The sequence below is a fragment of the Anguilla anguilla genome, chromosome 18, assembly GCF_013347855.1.
Source record: "Anguilla anguilla isolate fAngAng1 chromosome 18, fAngAng1.pri, whole genome shotgun sequence".
Taxonomy (NCBI): Eukaryota; Metazoa; Chordata; class Actinopteri; order Anguilliformes; family Anguillidae; genus Anguilla; species Anguilla anguilla.
In genome coordinates this window covers 27,917,281-27,934,850 of record NC_049218.1, presented here as the reverse complement: position 1 = coordinate 27,934,850, position 17,570 = coordinate 27,917,281, and the positions used below count along the sequence as shown (strand labels likewise).

The 17,570-nt window shown below is 56.4% G+C and overlaps 5 non-coding genes and 1 pseudogene across 5 annotated transcripts; all 6 read left to right on the top strand.

The window, feature by feature from the left end:
- Positions 1–4,783: 4,783 nt before the first annotated feature.
- Positions 4,784–4,962, top strand: LOC118218638 (annotated as a pseudogene).
- Positions 4,963–5,403: 441 nt separating this feature from the next.
- LOC118218587 lies at positions 5,404–5,520 on the top strand. Its single transcript, XR_004763468.1, has one exon. It is a non-coding gene; the product is annotated as a U5 spliceosomal RNA (small nuclear RNA).
- Positions 5,521–11,755: 6,235 nt separating this feature from the next.
- Positions 11,756–11,938, top strand: LOC118218653. Its single transcript, XR_004763520.1, has one exon. It is a non-coding gene; the product is annotated as a U2 spliceosomal RNA (small nuclear RNA).
- Positions 11,939–12,308: 370 nt separating this feature from the next.
- LOC118218586 lies at positions 12,309–12,425 on the top strand. The gene has a single exon (XR_004763467.1). It is a non-coding gene; the product is annotated as a U5 spliceosomal RNA (small nuclear RNA).
- Positions 12,426–12,790: 365 nt separating this feature from the next.
- On the top strand, positions 12,791–12,981 carry LOC118218626. The gene has a single exon (XR_004763507.1). It is a non-coding gene; the product is annotated as a U2 spliceosomal RNA (small nuclear RNA).
- A 431-nt stretch (positions 12,982–13,412) lies between these two features.
- LOC118218585 lies at positions 13,413–13,529 on the top strand. The gene has a single exon (XR_004763466.1). It is a non-coding gene; the product is annotated as a U5 spliceosomal RNA (small nuclear RNA).
- Positions 13,530–17,570: the final 4,041 nt, after the last annotated feature.

Below are 17,570 nucleotides of genomic sequence, written 5' to 3'. Positions count from 1 at the left end.
AGCCCCTTTTTTCGTTTGATGTGAAGATTGTCACGGTTGTGATGTATAATCCGTTTGTACCGACTCTGGATGTGGAGTGTTTTTTAAAGAGGCGCTGTACCGTGCTGAAGACAGAGGTCAAGCTGAAAAATGCTTTTGGCATCTGGAATGGGAAGCGACAATACTTGGTGAGGCTTCAGAGGGATTCAGCGGAAATCGGGGGAGTAAAACACCTGCCTGCAATGTTCATGATCGGGCAAGATAAAGGGTACCTCACGTATGCAGGGCTTCCTGCATACTGCCGAAAGTGCTTCTGTTACGGCCACATGGCCAAGGATTGCACAAACGAAATTGTTTGTAGTGTGTGCGGGGAGAAGGGCCATGTGGCAAGGGACTGCACTAATGATAAGGTCTGCCACCTGTGTGGAGGGAAGGATCACCTGTTCCGGAAGTGCCCGGAACGGCACCGGTCTTTTGCTGAGGTGGTGCAGGGAGGAAGGAAGTCCCCTGGTGGTGAAAGTGGAGCGGTGGGGGAGTCGGCTGGAGGAAGTGGGTGGAAGTCCGGTCCGGATCCGGTCCGGGTTCCTCCCCAGGTTGGGGAGCCGGCGACCCCGGTGGCTGGGGAGCAGGCACGGAATGTGGGCATCAAGGAGGTTGCGGAGGAGCTAACCGTGGGTGCAGCTGCAGCGGAGGAGCTGGCGCAGGTGGATGGGGCGGCCCTGGCAGGCCGTACCACAGTGCAGGAGGAGGGCAAGGCTGTGGAGGGTCCAGAGTCGGGCCGTCCTGTGGAGGTGACGGGGGAGGTGGTGGCTGAACCGGTGAGCGGTGGGTCTGCGGCGGAGGTGAGCTTGGAGACGGCTCTGGCGGTGGAGGCTGGAGGGACTCCGCAGGGGCAGGCAGCACAAAAGCGAGGCCTTGTGACGGACTGGGCCCTGGCGGTGGAGGAGGAGGACCCGCTGGAACTGGGGAACATCTCGGATATCCTGCTGCCGAGCAAGAAGGTGAAAGTAAATGGGGCTGGGGATCTTTCTCCAGCAAATTCTGAATGTTCTATGGGTGTGGGGAGTGGGGAGAGCCTGGAGTGGGACCCGCCGTCGCCCATGATGGAGACTGCTTATGATGGGGGAGGGTTTTCACCGGGCTCTCAGAACGAGTTGCCCTATTTAGGGGAGGGGGTGATGGGGGAGAGGTCGGGGGGGACTGTTTTGTGATGGCAGATTTTTCTGTGATGACCTGTAACGTGCGGGGTTTGGGGGGGAAGATGAAGAGGGGGGGGGTGTTACAGTTTTTGGCACTTAGAAAGTGCGCAGTGTACTTTCTGCAGGAGGTACACCTGAAGTCCGAGGAGGATTGTAGGGTGTTTTCAGGGGAGTGGGGTTTGGGGCTCTCTTTTTGGAGTGTGGGGGGAGCCCACTCTTCTGGGGTTGGGATTTTGTTTGGATTAAGGGACTTTGTTGTGGTGGGGGTTTTTTCCTTTGTGCAGGGGAGGGTTTTGGTGGTGGATGTTGACTGGAGGGGGGTTAAGTGGCGCCTAATAAACGTGTACGCGCCAACGCTGCCAGTAAGACGAAGGGAGTTGTTTACGGGTTTCGATGGCATCTTGTCCACGAACCGATGTGTTATTTTTGGGGGGGATTTTAATGTTTCGTTTGAGGGGGGTGATTCTACTCTGCCTGCTTTAAGGGGGTTGGTGAAAAAGTTTGGATTAGTGGATGTGTTTAGGGTATTGCACCCGGTGGAGCCAGGCTTCACCTGGGGAAACTCAAGGGGAGCCCGGAGCAGGCTGGATATGGTTTTCTTTAGGGGGGGGCAGAAGGTGAGATCTGTGAATATTGTACCTTTATTTTTTTCTGATCACTGTGGGGTGGTTGTGGGGTTGGATGGGGATGTGCCCAGGTTCGGGAGGGGGTTCTGGAGGTTGAATGTCCAGGTCGTGAAGGAAAAGGCATTCCAAGAACGCGTCCGGGCCCTGTATAGAGGGTGGGCCTGCCTGAAGCCCTTCTTTTCCACAGTTGTAGAGTGGTGGGAGGGGTTCAAGGTAAGGGTGAAGGAGTTAGCAAGGGAATATTGCAGGGGGAAGAGGAGGAGGGAGGAGAGGAGATATAGGCAGCTCCAGAGGCAGCTGGAAGCTGTCTATGTACATTGGAACCAGGGGGGGGTTTTTGATGATCAGCGGTGGGCGTACCTGAAGGAGGAGTTGAAGGGGTGGTTTGAGGAGCGGGCACGGGTGTTCTCTTTTAAGTGTAGGGTACAAAGGCAGGAAGTGGACGAGAAATGCTCGTCATATTTCTTCCAGACGGTGAGGGTGGCACAGGGGAAAAAGTTGGTGAGCGGGTTGAGGGGAAGGGACGGGAGGGTACGGACGAAGGCAGAGGAGATGGTGGCCGTAGCCTCTGACTTCTATGCGGAACTTTTTAAAGAGCGGCTTGTGGACGGTGAGGCAAGCGCCTTTTTTCTGGGTATGGTGGCAGAGGGGGTGCCAGAGGGGGTGCGGGCAGCCCTGGAGCTCCCCATTAGTAAGGAGGAGCTCCGAGGTGCGCTGGGAGGCATGAAGGAAGGTAAGGTGCCGGGGTTGGATGGTCTCCCGAAGGAATTCTATGCGGAGTTCTGGGACGTGCTGGGGGATGACCTGCTAGAGGTGGTGCAGGAGGTGTTCCGGCGGGGGGAGCTAGCGCCGTCAATGAGGGAGGGGGTGGTGACCCTGCTGCATAAAAAGGGAGATCCGGGGGATCTCCGCAACTGGCGGCCCATCACCCTCCTGTGCGTTGATTACAAGCTGTTGGCAAGGGCTTTGGCAGCGCGACTGGGTCTGGCTATGCCTCACCTTGTGAGGGAGGACCAGACGTGCGGAGTGGAGGGGAGGTCAACGACTTTTAATCTACAGCTGGTGCGGGATGTTTTGTGTTGGGTGGGGGATCGGGGCTTGCCTCTGGTGGTGGCTAGCCTGGACATGGAAAAAGCTTTTGACAGGGTGAATCACGGGTTTTTGTTTAATGTTTTGGCACGGTGCGGGTTTGGTGGGGGTTTTTTAAAGTGGTTAGGTTTAATGTACAGCGGTGTGGGAAGTAGGGTGATGGTAAACGGGTATTTGGGGGGTTTTTTGAGGCAGGAGGGGGGGGTCAGGCAGGGGTGCCCACTGTCACCCCTCCTGTACGCCCTATATGTGGAGCCTCTGGGGGAGGCGATTAGGCGGGAGGAGGAGATTAGGGGGATCTCAATCCCAGGGGGAGGTAGGGAAGCTCTTAAGGTGTCCCTCTATGCAGATGACATGACCCTGTTTTTTAGGACAGAGAGGGGTCTGGAGGTGGCCTTGGGGTTGGTTGAGGAGTTTGGGAGGGGGTCGGGGGCCCGACTAAATCGGGCAAAGTCCCAGATGAAATATTTTGGTACGTGGAGGGCCAGGGTGGATGCCCTGGGTGGGCTGGGATTTTCGGAGGGCCCGCTCAGGATATTAGGAGTAGATTTCGGGGGGGACACGGCCGAGGATGCAGAGAGAAATTGGGGGAGGAGGTTGGCAGGGGTGGAGAAGAGATTAGGTCTGTGGTCGGGGAGGCGCCTTACCGTAAGTGGTAAGGTTATGGCCCTGAAGGCGGACATCTTGCCGTCCCTGACCTATTTGGCTAGGGTGTTTATCATGCCCCTGCGCATGCGCAGGGATTTGACCAGGACAGTGTTCCGGTTCCTGTGGGGGGGGTATGAGTACATCCAACGGGTGAGTATGTATCAGGCGGTGGAGGAGGGGGGTAGGGATGTGCCATGCTTCCCGTTGAAATTTGATGTTATGTTTTTTTGTAACATGTGCGTGGCTCTCGTGGGGGAGAGGGTGCACAAATTTCAGCTCTTTGTACGGTTCTGGGTGTCGGGGTACTTCCGCTCCCTGGTGGAATGGGACAATAGGGTCCCAAGGGCGGAGGTGGCTCCGGCGCAGTTTTTGTATATGGTGAGATGGGCAAAGAGGAAGGAGGTGTGGGGGAATAGGGAGCTGGCAACGGATCATCGGCGCTTGTATAAGGTGCTGAGGGACAAGATGAGGCCGGAGGGGGGTGTGCGGGTGGGGGTGGGAAGGGAAGGATGGGTGGCCGTGCAGAAAAAAGGCCTGGAAAACAGGTTAAAAGACCTGAACTGGCTGGCGGCATATGGGCGGTTGCCGGTGCGGGATACCCTGTACCGGCACAAATTGACAAAGAACAGGTACTGTCCAAGGTGGGGGTGTGGGGAGGAGGAAACAGTGCTGCACGTGTTTTGGGGGTGCGGGTTCGCACAGGAGGTGTGGGCTGGGGTGAAGGGTAGGTATGGGGTTCTGAGGGAGCTGCGCCAGGAGATGGTACTCTACGGCAGCGGGCTGGAGAGGATAAAAGGAAGGGAAGGCTTCTTAACACTGTTGCTTCTCAGTGTTGTGAAGCACAAATTGTGGGTGGCTAGAGGAGAGAGGGGAGCAGTGAGGCAAGGTTGGACAGGGAGAGGGGTGGTGGAGATGGTGAAGGCGGAGGTGGAGCGGCGTTTCCAGGGGGAAGTGCTGCGGTGGGGGTTTAACGCCGCAAGAGAGCGGTGGAAAGGTTTAATTTGAGGTTAATATAGGGGGGGGTGTTTTATGATTTTGGGCAAGGTGTCTTTGGAAGGGGTGTTTTGTGGGGAATGTGTTTGGAGTTTGTATAGAGGTACTGATTTGTGTTTGTGTTGGGTGGGTTTTTGGGGGTTTGTGTTTTGGATTTCAATTGGGGGGGGGGCTGCTATGGGAGATCTGGACTTGGACTTGCGGGTTGGAAGGGAAAATGTGCATGTAATGTGTTGTGATGGTGAGTGAATAAAATTTTTTTCAAAAAAAAAAAATCTGTTCTTATCAGTTTAATATCTGATACGTCCCCTATCTGGGGACTACATATTAAACGGATTTTTGAGACTGGGAGTCGGAGAAGGAGCTTGCTCCGTCCGCTCCACGCATCGACCCGGTATTGCAGTACGTCCGGGAACGGTGCGCCTCTATTTTCGGGTGCAAAGGAAATGCTTCTGCTTCTGCTTCTGCTTCTGCTTCTGCTTCTGCTTCTGCTTCTGCTTCTGCGTGGAGTAGACAAGCAACTGAGTCCTTGTGGGGTTTTTTTTTTTTTTAAATGAAATAAAAGAAATAGTTTTATCGTGTGTGTGTCGTTCTTTCTTTCTATCTATCTATCTATCTATCTGTCTGTCTATCTATCTATCTATCATTCTCCGTCAGCTAGCTGGGTGAGTGAAGTTGGTTAAGTAAGTCAGCTAGCGAGCCAGTTTGCAGCGGTCCGTGGCTCGCTTGCGCCCTCTGCCAGTCGGGCGGTTATAGCGTCTCCTCTCCCTCTTCTGCGGATAACGCGCGGGGGCGCCGGCGGACAACTCCGGGCCTGCGGCTCCGGGCCGGGAGGGCCTACGGCGGCTGGTGCCGGCGAGAGGCCACGTGTGCTCGGGTTTCTCTTCATCACGCACAAATCTTTCGCCTTTTACTAAAGATTTCCGTGGAGAGGAACACTCCTGAGTTTGTGCTATTTTTGGATGCTCCGTCCGCCGGACGGGGCGACTTTTCTGTTCTTAAGAAAGCTTGTTGATGACTTGTTGCCATGTGTCCCTGGTTTGTGACTTGTCAGGTACATGTGTTATAGAGTGTGGACTGTCTCCTTGCTTGCTTAGCTAGGCAATTACATAGCTGTTCCGCGAGTGCTCGTGCAATTAAACGGCGATAAGAGCCTTCAGCACGTAGGTAGCTACCGTGGCAGAGGACGTGGGGCTTTGTGGGTGGAGCTGAGGTGACGGCCAGAGGTCCCGGGGGGAAGCGTCGAGGGGGCCCCGGACCAATGGCGAGCGGGGACCGGGTCCGGCCGGACCCCGCGATCGGATTCCCGGCCCCCTGGGCGGCGGCGGCCAGCTGTGGCCAATTTTCAGGCCATCGCTTCTCGGCCTTTTGGCTATAACCAAAAGAGAACGAAGATGATGACACCAGAGGGTGCTGTGCCGACCCACCGGGTGCGGCTGAAGAATACGGTTCGCTTTGTTGCGGAGGATGGATCAGAACGGAAGAAGGATTATGGTTTGGATTTTTTTGTTAAAGATGTACTGAAAGGGCTTTTGAAAATTGACGTTAGCACGGTCTTTTGTTTGCAGGATTTTTCTTCACGGGGCTTTTATGATTTAACTTTTTATTCAGAATCAGCTTGTCTCAATTTATATAACCACCTTGGTAGTGTCAAGAAGGCCAAGCAGCTGGAAGGAATCCGCGTGGAGCTTCTATACGCAAAAGCGCTAAGACCTCTTACAATCCATCTATACAACCCGTTTGTGAGGGAAGAGGATATCGTGAGTTTCTTGCGAAAATACTGTGCCGATGTGAGAGAGGGAGTGAAAGTTATGGACCGCTACGGCTTTTGGACAGGTAAGAGGCGCTATATGGTGCGTTTTAAACAGGATCCTCTGAGCGCTGGAGGCTATGCTCACCCTCCTGGGGCCTTTGCTATCGGGCCTGACAGAGGGTACCTCTGGTATCCTGGCCAGCCAATTTACTGTCGCAGGTGTGGGTCGTTTGGACACCTGAAAGAAGTCTGCACAACAGTGAGGTGCAGACACTGCCTTTCAGGGGAACACGAGACCAAGGACTGTACTGCACCCAAGTCTTGCACACTCTGCGGCAGTACAGAGCATTTGTTCAGGGCCTGCCCGGAGAGAAAGGCCTCATATGCAGCTAAGATCCACTCTGATTCGGAAGGCTTCACAGGTGAGCGGAGTCAGGTGAGGGGAGGAGCTGTTGCTCCTGTGGTGCAGGGTGCTGGGTCGGCTGGAACTCCTGGACCGGCCCGGGCTCCTGTTTCGGATCCGCCTCCGGCTCCTGGCCTAGCTTCCGCACCGGATTTGGAGGGGGCTTCTGGTCCGGCGCTGGCCCCGACTCCTTGCCCGGCTCTGGGTTTGGTTTCATCTTCTGGTTCGGCTCTGGCTCCAGGTTCAGATCCGGCTCTGGCTCCGACTCCGGCCCTGACTACAACTGGGCCGCCAGCTCCGTGTTCGGATCTGGCATCGGCTCCTGTTCCGGATCCGCTTTCCGGTCTGGCTCCTGTTCCTGATTTGGGTCTGGCGTTGGATCCGGCTCCGGGGCATGTTGCCCCCCGGGTTTCTGCTTCGATTCTGGCTTCGGGTCCGGTTTCCGGTCCGGTTCTGGATCCGGGTTCCGGTCCGGATCCGGTTTCCGGTCCTGGTTCTGTTCTGGTTCTGGGTCCGGGTCCGGGTCCGGTTTCGGGTTCCGGTCCGGGTCAGGTTTCCGGACCGGATCCGGATCTTGAGGGGACTCAGGTCCCGGTTCCGGTTACAGACTCACAGTCGGGTCCTGATCCAGCTCCGGGAGGCACTTCGGCTCAGGTCGGCGGTTCGGCCCCTGGTCCCGGTCCAGCTCCGGAAATCGCATCTACCTCAGCTCATGCGCCCGGGATCGGCCAGGTGTTCGGCCCTTTTTCACGGCCCGGGTTGGGCTTGGAGCTGAAAGCAGGAGCGTTGCCGTCAGTGGCTCCGGTCACTGGGCCCTGCGCTGTGGGGGGGGGCTCACCTGAGCTCTTTACTCCCTTGCCGGGGGCCAGCTCTGGGGAGGAGGACAGGACATCTTCAGCGGAGGGGGCAGCTCTGCTCACCTCTTGGGACCTGGAGACGCCGATGTCGTGGGAGGATGGGCCCCTTCCTGAGGGGGAGGTGGCTGAATGGGCGCAGGCGGTGGTGCGCAAGCGGGCCAGGTCAGGGGAAAAGCAGAATGGGAGGGAGACTAAGGCTGGACCTGGAATCCCTCTCCAGAATAGGTTCATGGCCCTCTCAGGCGGTTCAGAGGGGGAGAAGTCTGAGTCGGACATGGAGGTGGACTTTGGGGCCCTACCTGAGCCTTCAGACGGGCCCCCAGCCAGATCTGTAGCTGACCCCCAGTTTGCAGGCTGGGAGGTGGGTAGAATGGCAGAGGTCATGGGTATGGAGAAGGGACTGGAAGAAGGGGGGAAAGCTCCCGCAAAGGATACCAAGTGATGAGCATAATGCTCATGACCATTCAGGGTTTGTATGTTTGGTTTTGGTATGTTTTTGATTTCTCCCATACAAAATGGAGTTAAATATTATTTCCCTAAATGCACGTGGGATGAGGAACCCTGTGAAAAGGAAGGCATTGTTTTCTTCATTAGCAGCAACACGGGGGGAGATTTTTCTGTTGCAGGAGGTGCACTTAAGGGATGAAAAGGATGTGGCACTGTTTTCACGGGAATGGGTGTGGGGGCCATCTTTATGGTCGATAGGGAATGTCCACGCAGATGGGGTGGGAATTTTGTTCAGGGGTCACAATTTTGAGGTGCGGGAGGCTGTGTCGGTCATCGCGGGCAGGGTGATGTACGCAGACATAAACTACCACTCGGTCAGACTACGCGTTCTGAATGTGTATGGGCCCACGCAAAGTGGGCAGAGGCTGGAGGTGTTCAAGGAGCTCACGGCCTGCCTGGCTACCTCCAGACGGATTGTTCTGGGAGGGGATTTCAATGTGTCTCTGGATGGGGCGGGTGCGGGCTCTGCGGGGACGGACTACTCAGCGAGGGCTCTGGCTGAGCTGGTCAGGGACTTCTCTCTAGTAGATGCCTACCGGGCGGCACATCCGGGAGCTCCTGGCTTCACCTGGCGGAATTCCAGGGGAGCTGCGAGCCGCCTGGATTACATTTTTGTGGGGGAAGAACTGGGGGGCATAACATGCACGCTGCTGCCGTCATGGGCTTCGGACCATGACATGCTGCGCGTATCAGTGCAGGTGGAGGGTACAAAGCGGGGGCCGGGGTTTTGGAAGCTTAATGTAACACTACTAAGCTCTAAGCCCTTTAGGGCTGCTTTTGTGGAGTTTTACAGAGCTGTGCAGGCACTGCGGCTCCTCTACCCCACGGTGGTAGAGTGGTGGGAGGCAGCCAAAGTGCGTTTTGGGCAGTTCTGCCGAAATTTCAGCATCAAGCAGCGGCGGAGAGAGCGTGCAGAGATCAAAAGGTGGCTCGACACGCTGGCGTACCTGCACGCACAGATCAACAACGGAAGGGCGGTGAGGTGGGAGGCCTATGAGGGGGTGAAGGAGCGGGTCAGGAGCCTTCTGGAGGACAGGGCTAAGGCTTTGGCGTTCCAGGCACGGCTGAGAGAGATGGAGGAGGGGGAGAAGCCCACCTCCTTTTTCTTTCAGGCCGCAAGGGCGCGGAAAAACGCCGCTACCATTTCTGGTCTGAAGGGGGAAGGGGGGCTGGTAACAGGCATCCCGGAGATGCTGGATACTGCTGAGGAGTTCTACTCTGACCTTTTCAGCAGGAGAGAGTGCGACCCGGAGGTGCAGGAATCGCTCCTTGACTGTGTGGCAGCCCGGTTAAGAGAGGAGGAGGTGCAGACCTTGGAGGCAGGACTCAGCCTTGATGAGGTAACAACGGCACTGCGCTCATTGAGGGACGGGCGATCCCCGGGGCACGATGGGCTCCCAAAGGAGTTCTATGTTGCCTTCTGGGACCTAATAGGGCCTGACCTCTTGGAGGTGTTTCAGGCTCTTCTGGAGGGGGGGGGCCTGTCGGCCTCCATGAGGAAGGGGGTGCTGGCGCTATTGTTCAAAGGGGGAGATAGGGCAGAGCTTAAAAACTGGCGCCCTCTCACCTTGCTGACGGTAGACTACAAGGTGTTAGCTAAAGTAGCCACCCGCCGCCTGAAGCAGGTGATGAGCAGCCTGGTTAGCCCCGATCAGACCTGTGGCGTGCCCGGGCGTTCCTGCAGCTGGAACTTGGTTCTGCTGCGGGACGTCATAGATTGGGTGCGCGACCGAGGCCTTCCCTTAGCCCTGGTCAGCATTGACCAGGAGAAGGCTTTCGATCGCGTCCAGCATGCTTTCTTGTTCCGGGTCTTAGAGCGCATGGGATTCGGTCCCCGGTTTATGGCCTGGCTGCGCACGCTGTATAGGGGGGTCTATAGTTGCGTGAGGATCAACGGGTTCCTGAGCGGGGCCGTGGAGCAGGCCGGGGGAGTGCGGCAGGGGTGCCCGCTCTCCCCGCTGCTCTACGCACTGTTCATGGAGCCCTTTGCGGAGCTAGTGCGTAGGGACCCAGGTATCGACGGGGTGAGGATCCCAGGGGCAGCTGGGGAGAATTTAAAAATCCAGCAGTACGCCGACGATACAACAATTTTCGTGGCTTCCTCTCGGTCGCTGGCAAGGGTGCGGGTGCTGGTGGACAAATTTGCAGCGGGGACGGGTTCAAAAGTAAACCTGGCAAAGTCCTCCGTTTTGTTCTGCGGGCAGTGGAGAGAGGAGCCGGGGGACTGTGGGGGTTTTGATAGGAGCGAGGGGGGGCTGAAAGTGTTGGGTGTCAGATTCTTTCCCCAGGGGAGCGCAGAGCAGAACTGGGAAGCGCGCTTGGCCCTGGTGAGATCGCGGCTGGGGATGTGGGCACGCAGGCGGCTGTCACTGACTGGGAGGGTGGTAGTAGTGAAGGCTGTCCTGCTCCCACTCCTCCTGCATTTGGCCTATGTGTTCCCGGTTCCAGCGAGGACGAAGTTGGCACTGACCAGGGCCATGTTCCACTTTCTCTGGGGAACTAGGTATGAATATGTGCGCCGTGAAATAATGTACCTGCCGGTAGCTAAAGGGGGGCGGGGTGTGCCAAGGGTCCCCCTGAAGCTTGACACTTTATATGCCTGCTTTGCATGCAACATCTTTTTAACCAAAGTCCCGCACAAATGCTTTTATTTTGCACGGCTGTTTCTGGCCAATGCCTTGCGACATCTGGTGCCGCTAACTCACGTGGCTCCGCGCGCAGACATCCTGTCCCCCGCCTATCAGGCCGTGGTGCGCTATCTGAGGCAGGCCTCGGCGCACATAGGGGGGGACAGGCTATTACAGCACAGGCAGATATACAACAGCCTGGCTCATATGCAAGTAATTGCCCCACAGGGGGTGCCGCCCAATATGGACTGGGCCGGGGTGAGTGGGGGGAGGACACCAGGAGTGGTGCGGGACCTTCACTGGCTCTGCGCCCTGAACAGGTTAGCGGTGCGGGAGGTGCTGCATAGACACGGATGCAGTGCCAGTCCACTCTGTCCTAGGGGCTGTGGTTTTTCGGAATCCGTCCCTCACGCGTTCTGGGAGTGCCGGTTTGCGGTGCTCTATTGGGGGCTGGTTCAGGGCCTCCTCAGGAGGTTTGGCCCCACTTTCAGTTTGAGCAGGGCTGGGGTCCTGTTCAAGAAGGGAGTGGGAGTTTTGGGGGCTGTGGCCCAGGGGGCGGTGTGGGACGTCATAGGCTATGCCAAGTGGGTCCTGTGGGAGGACAGAATGGCGGTAGTGGGGACAAGGGTAAGGGCGCTAAGTCCCAGCCGGCTCTTCCACAGGTTCTGTGGGAGGGTGGCAGAACGGATAAGGGTGGATGGGGCGGTGCGCGGGTGGGACTGGGTACAGGGATACTGGGGAGGGTTAGAAGGGGTGTTTCCACTCTAAATGGTGTGCACTGGTGAATAGTTCCTTAAGTATATTAATTTGTTTTGTTTTGATTTGTTTTGTTTTGTTTTGTTTTGTTTTGTTTTGTGTGTAATGTGGTTTGGGGTGTTACGATACGTTCTGAGTGTACTGGGTAACTGGTACGGTTTAATAGTGTACAGTATGAGAGGTATGTGTTGTATGCGTAGGGTGTGCAACATGTATGTAAGGCGGAAGCAGTGAGTGGGCAATGTGGTTGGGGTATGGATGCTATGTGTATGCGTCATGAGTATGTTGATGTAATGTGGAATGGATGTAATTATGTGAAGTGTTTTAATAAAAATAAAAAATAAAAAATCTGTTCTTATCAGTTTAATATCTGATACGTCCCCTATCTGGGGACTACATATTAAACGGATTTTTGAGACTGGGAGTCGGAGAAGGAGCTTGCTCCGTCCGCTCCACGCATCGACCCGGTATTGCAGTACGTCCGGGAACGGTGCGCCTCAATTTTTGGGTGCAAAGGAAATGCTTCTGCTTCTGCTTCTGCGTGGACAAGCAACTGAGTCCTTGTGGGGTTTTTTTTTTTTTTTTTTTTAAATGAAATAAAAGAAATAGTTTTATCGTGTGTGTGTCGTTCTTTCTATCTATCTATCTATCTATCATTCTCCGTCAGCTAGCTGGGTGAGTGAAGTTGGTTAAGTAAGTCAGCTAGCGAGCCGGTTTGCAGCGGTCCATGGCTCGCTTGCGCCCTCTGCCAGTCGGGCGGTTATAGCGTCTCCTCTCCCTCTTCCGCGGATAACGCGCGGGGGGACAACTCCGGGCCTGCGGCTCCGGGCCGGGAGGGCCTACGGCGGCTGGTGCCGGCGAGAGGCCACGTGTGCTCGGGTTTCTCTTCATCACGCACAAATCTTTCGCCTTTTACTAAAGATTTCCGTGGAGAGGAACACTCCTGAGTTTGTGCTATTTTTGGATGCTCCGTCCGCCGGACGGGGCGACTTTTCTGTTCTTAAGAGAGCTTGTTGATGACTTGTTGCCATGTGTCCCTGGTTTGTGACTTGTCGGGTACATGTGTTATAGAGTGTGGACTGTCTCCTTGCTTGCTTAGCTAGGCAATTACATAGCTGTTCTGCGAGTGCTCGTGCAATTAAACGGCGATAAGAGCCTTCAGCACGTAGGTAGCTACCGTGGCAGAGGACGTGGGGCTTTGTGGGTGGAGCTGAGGTGACGGCCAGAGGTCCCGGGGGAAGCGTCGAGGGGGCCCCGGACCAATGGCGAGCGGGGACTGGGTCCGGCCGGACCCCGCGATCGGATTCCCGGCCCCCTGGGCGGCGGCGGCCAGCTGTGGCCAATTTTCAGGCCATCGCTTCTCGGCCTTTTGGCTAAGATCAAGTGTAGTATCTGTTCTTATCAGTTTAATATCTGATACGTCCCCTATCTGGGGACTACATATTAAACGGATTTTTGAGACTGGGAGTCGGAGAAGGAGCTTGCTCCGTCCGCTCCACGCATCGACCCGGTATTGCAGTACGTCCGGGAACGGTGCGCCTCTATTTTCGGGTGCAAAGGAAATGCTTCTGCTTCTGCTTCTGCTTCTGCTTCTGCTTCTGCTTCTGCGTGGAGTAGACAAGCAACTGAGTCCTTGTGGGGTTTTTTTTTTTTTTTAAATGAAATAAAAGAAATAGTTTTATCGTGTGTGTGTCGTTCTTTCTTTCTATCTATCTATCTATCTATCTGTCTGTCTATCTATCTATCTATCATTCTCCGTCAGCTAGCTGGGTGAGTGAAGTTGGTTAAGTAAGTCAGCTAGCGAGCCAGTTTGCAGCGGTCCGTGGCTCGCTTGCGCCCTCTGCCAGTCGGGCGGTTATAGCGTCTCCTCTCCCTCTTCTGCGGATAACGCGCGGGGGGCGCCGGCGGACAACTCCGGGCCTGCGGCTCCGGGCCGGGAGGGCCTACGGCGGCTGGTGCCGGCGAGAGGCCACGTGTGCTCGGGTTTCTCTTCATCACGCACAAATCTTTCGCCTTTTACTAAAGATTTCCGTGGAGAGGAACACTCCTGAGTTTGTGCTATTTTTGGATGCTCCGTCCGCCGGACGGGGCGACTTTTCTGTTCTTAAGAAAGCTTGTTGATGACTTGTTGCCATGTGTCCCTGGTTTGTGACTTGTCAGGTACATGTGTTATAGAGTGTGGACTGTCTCCTTGCTTGCTTAGCTAGGCAATTACATAGCTGTTCCGCGAGTGCTCGTGCAATTAAACGGCGATAAGAGCCTTCAGCACGTAGGTAGCTACCGTGGCAGAGGACGTGGGGCTTTGTGGGTGGAGCTGAGGTGACGGCCAGAGGTCCCGGGGGGAAGCGTCGAGGGGGCCCCGGACCAATGGCGAGCGGGGACCGGGTCCGGCCGGACCCCGCGATCGGATTCCCGGCCCCCTGGGCGGCGGCGGCCAGCTGTGGCCAATTTTCAGGCCATCGCTTCTCGGCCTTTTGACTATAACCAAAAGAGAACGAAGATGATGACACCAGAGGGTGCTGTGCCGACCCACCGGGTGCGGCTGAAGAATACGGTTCGCTTTGTTGCGGAGGATGGATCAGAACGGAAGAAGGATTATGGTTTGGATTTTTTTGTTAAAGATGTACTGAAAGGGCTTTTGAAAATTGACGTTAGCACGGTCTTTTGTTTGCAGGATTTTTCTTCACGGGGCTTTTATGATTTAACTTTTTATTCAGAATCAGCTTGTCTCAATTTATATAACCACCTTGGTAGTGTTAAGAAGGCCAAGCAGCTGGAAGGAATCCGCGTGGAGCTTCTATACGCAAAAGCGCTAAGACCTCTTACAATCCATCTATACAACCCGTTTGTGAGGGAAGAGGATATCGTGAGTTTTTTGCGAAAATACTGTGCCGATGTGAGAGAGGGAGTGAAAGTTATGGACCGCTACGGCTTTTGGACAGGTAAGAGGCGCTATATGGTGCGTTTTAAACAGGATCCTCTGAGCGCTGGAGGCTATGCTCACCCTCCTGGGGCCTTTGCTATCGGGCCTGACAGAGGGTACCTCTGGTATCCTGGCCAGCCAATTTACTGTCGCAGGTGTGGGTCGTTTGGACACCTGAAAGAAGTCTGCACTACAGTGAGGTGCAGACACTGCCTTTCAGGGGAACACGAGACCAAGGACTGTACTGCACCCAAGTCTTGCACACTCTGCGGCAGTACAGAGCATTTGTTCAGGGCCTGCCCGGAGAGAAAGGCCTCATATGCAGCTAAGATCCACTCTGATTCGGAAGGCTTCACAGGTGAGCGGAGTCAGGTGAGGGGAGGAGCTGTTGCTCCTGTGGTGCAGGGTGCTGGGTCGGCTGGAACTCCTGGACCGGCCCGGGCTCCTGTTTCGGATCCGCCTCCGGCTCCTGGCCTAGCTTCCGCACCGGATTTGGAGGGGGCTTCTGGTCCGGCGCTGGCCCCGACTCCTTGCCCGGCTCTGGGTTTGGGTTCATCTTCTGGTTCGGCTCTGGCCCCAGGTTCAGATCCGGCTCTGGCTCCGACTCCGGCCCTGACTACAACTGGGCCGCCAGCTCCGTGTTCGGATCTGGCATCGGCTCCTGTTCCGGATCCGCTTTCCGGTCTGGCTCCTGTTCCTGATTTGGGTCTGGCGTTGGATCCGGCTCCGGGGCATGTTGCCCCCCGGGTTTCTGCTTCGATTCTGGCTTCGGGTCCGGTTTCCGGTCCGGTTCTGGATTCGGGTTCCGGTCCGGATCCGGTTTCCGGTCCTGGTTCTGTTCTGGTTCTGGGTCCGGGTCCGGGTCCGGTTTCGGGTTCCGGTCCGGGTCAGGTTTCCGGACCGGATCCGGATCTTGAGGGGACTCAGGTCCCGGTTCCGGTTACAGACTCACAGTCGGGTCCTGATCCAGCTCCGGGAGGCACTTCGGCTCAGGTCGGCGGTTCGGCCCCTGTTCCTGGTCCAGCTCCGGAAATCGCATCTACCTCAGCTCATGCGCCCGGGATCGGCCAGGTGTTCGGCCCTTTTTCACGGCCCGGGTTGGGCTTGGAGCTGAAAGCAGGAGCGTTGCCGTCAGTGGCTCCGGTCACTGGGCCCTGCGCTGTGGGGGGGGGCTCACCTGAGCTCTTTACTCCCTTGCCGGGGGCCAGCTCTGGGGAGGAGGACAGGACATCTTCAGCGGAGGGGGCAGCTCTGCTCACCTCTTGGGACCTGGAGACGCCGATGTCGTGGGAGGATGGGCCCCTTCCTGAGGGGGAGGTGGCTGAATGGGCGCAGGCGGTGGTGCGCAAGCGGGCCAGGTCAGGGGAAAAGCAGAATGGGAGGGAGACTAAGGCTGGACCTGGAATCCCTCTCCAGAATAGGTTCATGGCCCTCTCAGGCGGTTCAGAGGGGGAGAAGTCTGAGTCGGACATGGAGGTGGACTTTGGGGCCCTACCTGAGCCTTCAGACGGGCCCCCAGCCAGATCTGTAGCTGACCCCCAGTTTGCAGGCTGGGAGGTGGGTAGAATGGCAGAGGTCATGGGTATGGAGAAGGGACTGGAAGAAGGGGGGAAAGCTCCCGCAAAGGATACCAAGTGATGAGCATAATGCTCATGACTATTCAGGGTTTGTATGTTTGGTTTTGGTATGTTTTTGATTTCTCCCATACAAAATGGAGTTAAATATTATTTCCCTAAATGCACGTGGGATGAGGAACCCTGTGAAGAGGAAGGCATTGTTTTCTTCATTGGCAGCAACACGGGGGGAGATTTTTCTGTTGCAGGAGGTGCACTTAAGGGATGAAAATGATGTGGCACTGTTTTCACGGGAATGGGTGTGGGGGCCATCTTTATGGTCGATAGGGAATGTCCACGCAGATGGGGTGGGAATTTTGTTCAGGGGTCACAATTTTGAGGTGCGGGAGGCTGTGTCGGTCATCGCGGGCAGGGTGATGTACGCAGACATAAACTACCACTCGGTCAGACTACGCGTTCTGAATGTGTATGGGCCCACGCAAAGTGGGCAGAGGCTGGAGGTGTTCAAGGAGCTCACGGCCTGCCTGGCTACCTCCAGACGGATTGTTCTGGGAGGGGATTTCAATGTGTCTCTGGATGGGGCGGGTGCGGGCTCTGCGGGGACGGACTACTCAGCGAGGGCTCTGGCTGAGCTGGTCAGGGACTTCTCTCTAGTAGATGCCTACCGGGCGGCACATCCGGGAGCTCCTGGCTTCACCTGGCGGAATTCCAGGGGAGCTGCGAGCCGCCTGGATTACATTTTTGTGGGGGAAGAACTGGGGGGCATAACATGCACGCTGCTGCCGTCATGGGCTTCGGACCATGACATGCTGCGCGTATCAGTGCAGGTGGAGGGTACAAAGCGGGGGCCGGGGTTTTGGAAGCTTAATGTAACACTACTAAGCTCTAAGCCCTTTAGAGCTGCTTTTGTGGAGTTTTACAGAGCTGTGCAGGCACTGCGGCTCCTCTACCCCACGGTGGTAGAGTGGTGGGAGGCAGCCAAAGTGCGTTTTGGGCAGTTCTGCCGAAATTTCAGCATCAAGCAGCGGCGGAGAGAGCGTGCAGAGATCAAAAGGTGGCTCGACACGCTGGCGTACCTGCACGCACAGATCAACAACGGAAGGGCGGTGAGGTGGGAGGCCTACGAGGGGGTGAAGGAGCGGGTCAGGAGCCTTCTGGAGGACAGGGCTAAGGCTTTGGCGTTCCAGGCACGGCTGAGAGAGATGGAGGAGGGGGAGAAGCCCACCTCCTTTTTCTTTCAGGCCGCAAGGGCGCGGAAAAACGCCGCTACCATTTCTGGTCTGAAGGGGGAAGGGGGGCTGGTAACAGGCATCCCGGAGATGCTGGATACTGCTGAGGAGTTCTACTCTGACCTTTTCAGCAGGAGAGAGTGCGACCCGGAGGTGCAGGAATCGCTCCTTGACTGTGTGGCAGCCCGGTTAAGAGAGGAGGAGGTGCAGACCTTGGAGGCAGGACTCAGCCTTGATGAGGTAACAACGGCACTGCGCTCATTGAGGGACGGGCGGGCCCCGGGGCACGATGGGCTCCCAAAGGAGTTCTATGTTGCCTTCTGGGACCTAATAGGGCCTGACCTCTTGGAGGTGTTTCAGGCTCTTCTGGAGGGGGGGGGCCTGTCGGCCTCCATGAGGAAGGGGGT